The sequence below is a fragment of the Trichosurus vulpecula genome, chromosome 2 (assembly GCF_011100635.1).
Source record: "Trichosurus vulpecula isolate mTriVul1 chromosome 2, mTriVul1.pri, whole genome shotgun sequence".
Lineage (NCBI taxonomy): Eukaryota > Metazoa > Chordata > Mammalia > Diprotodontia > Phalangeridae > Trichosurus > Trichosurus vulpecula.
The window spans coordinates 1,926,934-1,932,811 of NC_050574.1; the positions used below are offsets into that span (position 1 = coordinate 1,926,934).

Here is a 5,878-nt window from a genome sequence, read left to right on the forward strand (position 1 = left end):
AAATCAATTTCTCATATCATGGTTAACACATCTGGAGACCATAATTTTAGCTAACACAGGCATCCTGAGCCGGGAAGGGAGGGAGGGGTGAGAGGGAATTGCTCTGAAGATATAAAGTCTCCTTTGTTGTCCATCCTCAGGCTCATTGTCTACATGAGCCCCCATCTATGCCTAATCTGACAGCTGTGAGAGAAAGAAACCTGCACATGCAGTCTGAAACTCTTTGTGCGCCTAAAGTTGCCCACTCCACTTTGAGCAGCCCCTTCCTGCCCCCCCTCTGGGTGCTGGCTGTGCCCAGGCCTGGGCTGCTCTCCCCCGCCTCTGCTCTGGCCACTGACCTCCAGGAAGCCATCCCCACTCCCTTCATCGCAGTGCCTGTCCTCCCTTACTCCCCTTCATCCTGCACAGAGTTTGCTTGGTTACGTGTTTGCAGCTGGTCTCTCCCTTAGAGTGGAAGCTCCTGGAGGGCAGGGACAGGCTTTTGCCTCTCCTTTTATCACTGGTGCTGAGCACGGGGCCTGCATACAGTAGGGGCTTCATAAATACTTGCCAGTTGACTAAGGGATAATACAATAAAGTGTTTTGCAGCCCTTACAGACAAAAATGTCCTCCGAGCGAGGGGGCGGGGCAGCTCGACCACGCCCACATACTGTTGGGGGCTCAGCCCACTTGGCCCCGCCCCCAGGCACCGGCTGGCCACAAATAGAGAAGTGCGCATGTGCACGCGGTCCCTCAGGACTACACTTCCCAGAATCCTTTGAGCGGCAGCCACGCCGGGTTCCGGAGCCTCTGTTCCGGAATTCACGCCGGCCGCCCCGTGGCCTCCTCAGCCGGCTTCCGGGAGGCCTAGCGGCCTTCTGGTCGGGGGAGCGGTTTCAGGAGGAGCTTGTCGCGCAGGCGCAGAGCGCCGTGGGCCGGTTATCCGGCTTGTGGGGCCCTGTTGACGCGTGAGTGACAGATCGCCTTTGCGCGCGGCTGGGAGCTGCGGGGCCGAACCTGAACTTGCCTTCCCGGCTTAGGGGGCGGGCGGGCTGCGGCTCCAGGCCGAGCGCGCCGCGCAGGCGCAGTGGCCCCGGGGCCCGAGGCAGAGCTGTGTCACTTTCTCAGAGGTCTGTGGCCGCTGCCCTGTTGCTCCTGAGGTTGTCTTTGTGGTTACCCCGAGTGCTCCGGAGCCCGGGGGGAGGGGGGGAAGCTCGGCCCCCTCCTCCAGGAAGGCTCGCCGCGGATCCAGTCCGAGCGGGGGTGCGGGGCCGTGAGCTTGCCTTCCGCTAGACTGTAAGCTCCTCGTGGGCAGACTGCTTTGGCTTCCCGAGCCCAGGCAGCGCCTGGTATACAGCAGGGGCTTAATGCTTGCCGGCGCCCCAGGGAGGTTTCCGGGTCCCCTCCCGCTCCGACTCACCCAAGTCCCTTCCTTGGGGCAGCGCCCAGGTTTGCCTCCCGCCCAGGGATTCCTGCATTAAAAGGGTCCTTTCAGGAAAGCCCGTCTGCGCCGGAACCGGCCCCCCCCCCCCCCCCCCGCCCCGCCATTTATCCAGCCCTTGTTAAAGAGAGGCTTGAAACACAAGAGGGAGAGGGGCGAGAACGGCAGCCAGGAAGGCTTTGAGCCCCGTGCCCTCGAAGCTGGTGCCTACAACACGGGATGGGAACCTGCGTGAGAGGCAGCACCCATCCATGGACACCTAATTCCAGCCTGCCCCGCCTAGCACCTCACAGACTCTTCCCTCACCTTCTGAATGTGGCCAGTTAGGGCCTGCAGGGCAGGCGGGACCCCTGCCCTGTGAACAGGTGCAGAGAGGGTCGCCTGGCCGGGCGAGGAGAGTCACCCCGGCGTGTGTGCCCGTATGTACGTGTCCTCCTCGTTGGCTCAGGCTGAGCAGCCCCTCCCCCAGCTGCCCAGCCTGGGTGGCATGTGCAGCTGCCAACGGGCAGGCTTGTTCCTGGTGTATCCTCCGAACTGGGCGGGGTGGGCAGTACTGAACGGAGGGGCCCGTGGAGGTGGCTCTGGTTGGTGGCCCACTCTTCACGGCCCCATTTTGGGGTTTTCTTGGCAGAGGGCGGAGTGGTTTGCCATGTCCTTTCCCAGCTTGTTTTGCTGATGAAGAAGCTGAGCTGAGCAGGGGTAAATGACCTGCCCAAGGTCACACAGCTAGGAAGTGTCTGAGGCTGGATTTGAGCTCAGGAAGAGCAATCTTTCTGATTCCAAGCCTTCACCCTGCCCACTGTACCACGTAGCTGCCCTTTGCTGTGGTTACAGTGGCAGATTTGGGGTCTGACGTGCCACCGTCTCAGACCTTTCCTGTCCTTGTTGGAGGGGGCACGACTGGATTGCCCATTGAACTTTTTGTGCTCCAGGGGTCCTGGGCATCCTGATATGCAGCTTGGGCATGAATTGAGTTTGGGATGGGGGGGCAGCATTGGACTCCTCTATGGATTTTTTTCTCCTAGCTGTCTTCTCGAGACTCTGCCCTTCCCCAGGAAAGACATGGAAGAGGAGAAAATGAATTCTGGGCTCCTAATAGTCCAATCCCAGGTGAGTCAGAGTTCTTCTCTGTCCTGAAGTACGATGTCATTTTCCAAATGACGAAATTGAGGCCCAGATAGGTTAAACAACTTTCCCTAGGTCACACAAGTTAGTAAGTGACAGGCCAGGAGGCAAGGCCAGATCCTTTGACCTAAGTTCAGGGCTCTTTTCTCAGAACCTTTCTGCCTCGATGGGACTACTGGCAAAGACATTTGTCCACACTCTAATAAATGAGGCCCCTGGCCATCATGTTTGCCTTTCTTGGGGTGTTCTCTGGCTTATCAGTACCCTTCTCATGCTCAGAATTGAAGGTAATCAATGGGAAAATTGCAATGTTAGATTAAAAAAAAAAAACAAAGAAACCAAACGCAAAGGAGATTGGTTTGAAACCAATAAAAATATAAACTACTAAAATGTAAGTGGAAGTTAGTAGTCAGGAAAAAATAGCCAAAGTGGGGAATTTGAGTCATTCCTCCTTAAGAAATCAAAGGTGAACAGGGCTTTTGTTGTATCCTCCTCAAATCATGAGAATCATGAGAGAGGTGAAGTGAGGTAGTCAGCAGGGCTCAGCCATGTAGGCAGTGCTGACCTGCTTCTTGGCTATACACAGCTTGTCATTATTCCAAAGCTCTGACTGTGGAGGCTGCAAAGAAGGGTTGTCTATGAGGGATCATCATGGTGGTGAAGGGGCCTGGTTAGGCGTTTTGGCCCCACCACCCACCCTCAGGGAGCGCAGAAGCTTTGTAACAGGTTAGAGCCATTCTGCTTTTTCCTTCATGAACTAAAATGCCACAGAGAGATGCTCCTAGATGATCATTCAAAAGGTAGCGTGGGGAAAGGCAGCAGAGGTGAGGTTCATACCTGCAGTGATGGTCAGGTTAGGAGGAGAAGAAGGAACAGAGGGAGAAACAAGGCTTCTGTCTTGTAGGAGCCTGGCCTTTTCTTGAGGATCATGGAAAGAAAGGCTGCAGGTCTTAGATTGAGACCTTTGACGGACCGTAGAGGCTTCTAATCCATGCCAGGAAGCTGAGGTGAGCTGAAGTTAAATGACTTGTCCACAGTCTTACGAGTAGCAAGTGGCAAAACTTGGATTTGAGCCCAGGTTTTCAGACTATCTGTACCATCACTGCCTCTCCTGTAATCTCAAAAATTGTCCATTCAATTCCTGAAGGGTCCTAGAAGGGAAAATAAAGGAGAGGATGAGCAAAATTGGGGATATGGTGGTACAAATGAATGCAGCTCAGGAAAACAAATGGAATGATTGGGTAGCTGGTCCACAGGGAGAGTTCTGTGCTATGCTTTTGCTATGAAAAACAGGGTAGAAAGAAAAAGGAAGTGTAACCATAAAGAGAAGCTTGAGAAATCTGGGTTGGGTTAATGCAATGGAAGGGAGGAGGGGAAAGAATGTGGGGAGACTTGGGGATCAGACTTTGGGAAGAAATGCTGTAGGAACTTAATGCTTAATTTAATGAAAAAAATTCACATCTTAAATGTGAATGGATTAAATCTGTCAGCAAAATGAAAGAGGGCAGAATAGATAAAACAGATTCCTGCAAGTTGTTTCATAAGAAGCACATTAAAGAAATAGCAGCTGAATGGCTGAATCAAAATTTCTCATGTTTCATATGTTTAAAGAAGTAACCTCAGTAGTTGCAATTATGATTCTGGGTAAGGCAAAAATGAAAATTGATATTGTCAGCTTTTAGGCAGTCAGTAAACCTTTATTAAGCACTTGCTATGTGCCAGGCACTGTACTGAGCACTAGGGATAAAAAAAAGGCAAAGACAGCCCCTGTCCTCAAGGAGCTCACGGTCCTATGGGGGATGACCCCATGCACATATGCACGTACCAGCCATTTTGTTGATTAGTCAGTTGCGTCTGGCTCTTTGTGACTTCATTTGGGGTTTTTTTGGCAAAGATCCTGGAGTGGTTTGCCCTCTAGCTCATTTTATTTTATTTATTTTTATTTTATTTTATTTTATTTTTTTTATTTAATATAGTTTTCAGCATTGATTTTCACAAGGGTTTGAATTACAAATTTTCTCCCCATTTCTACCCTCCCCCCACTCCAAGATGGCGTATATTCTGGTTGCCCCGTTCCCCACTCAGCCCTCCCTTCTGTCACCCCAATCCCCTCCCATCCCCTTTTCCCTTCCTTTCTTGTAGGGCAAGATAAATTTCTACGCCCCATTGCCTGTGTATCTTATTTTCTAGTTGCATGCAAAAACTTTTTTTTTTCTTTTTGAACATCTGTTCTTAAAACTTTGAGTTCCAAATTCTCTCCCCTCTTCCCTTCCCACCCACCCTCCCTAAGAAGTCAAGCAATTCAACATAGGCCACATGCATATCATTATGTATAACCCTTCCACAATACTCATGTTGTGAAAGACTCACTATATTTTGCTTCTTCCTAACCTATCCCCCTTTATTGAATTTTCTCCCTTGACCCTGTCCCCTTTCGAAAGTATTTGTTTTTCATTACCTCCACCCCCATCTGCCCTCCCTTCTATCATCCCCCCCCTTTTTTATCTTCTTCCTTCTTCTTTCCTGTGGGGTAAGATACCCAATTGAGTATGTATGGTATTCCCTCCTCAGGTCAAATCTGATGAGAGCAAGATTCACTCATTCCCCCTCACCTTCCTTCTCTTCCTACAGAACTGCTTTTTCTTGCCACTTATATGTGAGATAATTTACCCCATTCTGTCTCTCCCTATCTCCCTCTCTCAGTATATTCCTCTCTCATCCCTGTATTATGAAGGCAGAATTTATGACTTCAAAGAGAATCATATATAGGTCTGAAAGGTTCAGAACCACAGGATATAAGGAATTCTCTAGGCAGAAGGCAGAAGAATTAAAGCATGTATTTAAGATCCAAAGTAACAGTCTCACGAACCAGTGTCCCCATTTTGATATTTTGATCAAAAGCTTCCAGGCCCAATAAGTCCGCCTCACAAGAGTAACCAGGAGGCCACAGAGAAGCATGATGGTATAAAGCAAAATCATATACATGCTTCCCCTCTACGGTAAAAAGATTACCCACTGGCCTCAAGTCCTTGCTCAGCACTCCTTGGTCCACACGTGGGTCACCTCTGCTGCCAGCTGCTCCTGCTTCAGCTTCAGCTGTAACTGTCTCTGGCTCCAACGGAAAAGGGATCTTCAAGCCATTTTCTCTCCTCTTATAGAGTTTTTGACATCATCAAGCGTCGCCTGAATGACCAGAGCCAATTGGCTCTTGAGTTGGCCCCTCCCCTTAGGACCCTGGGAGGTTCACATCCACTTAGGTTAGGTTAACACCCAATAGGGCATGGCTCTGAAGTTAACACCTCCCCTTAGCCAGCCCCATGAATCGTCACAAAG

The 5,878-nt window shown here is 50.7% G+C and overlaps 1 long non-coding RNA gene across 1 annotated transcript; it reads left to right on the forward strand.

Annotated features, from left to right (window-relative positions):
- Positions 1 to 1,059: 1,059 nt before the first annotated feature.
- Positions 1,060 to 3,546, forward strand: LOC118837866. The gene is made up of 3 exons (XR_005009582.1): positions 1,060 to 1,109; positions 2,446 to 2,530; positions 3,450 to 3,546. It is a non-coding gene; the product is annotated as an uncharacterized LOC118837866 (long non-coding RNA).
- The last annotated feature ends 2,332 nt before the right edge of the window (positions 3,547 to 5,878 follow it).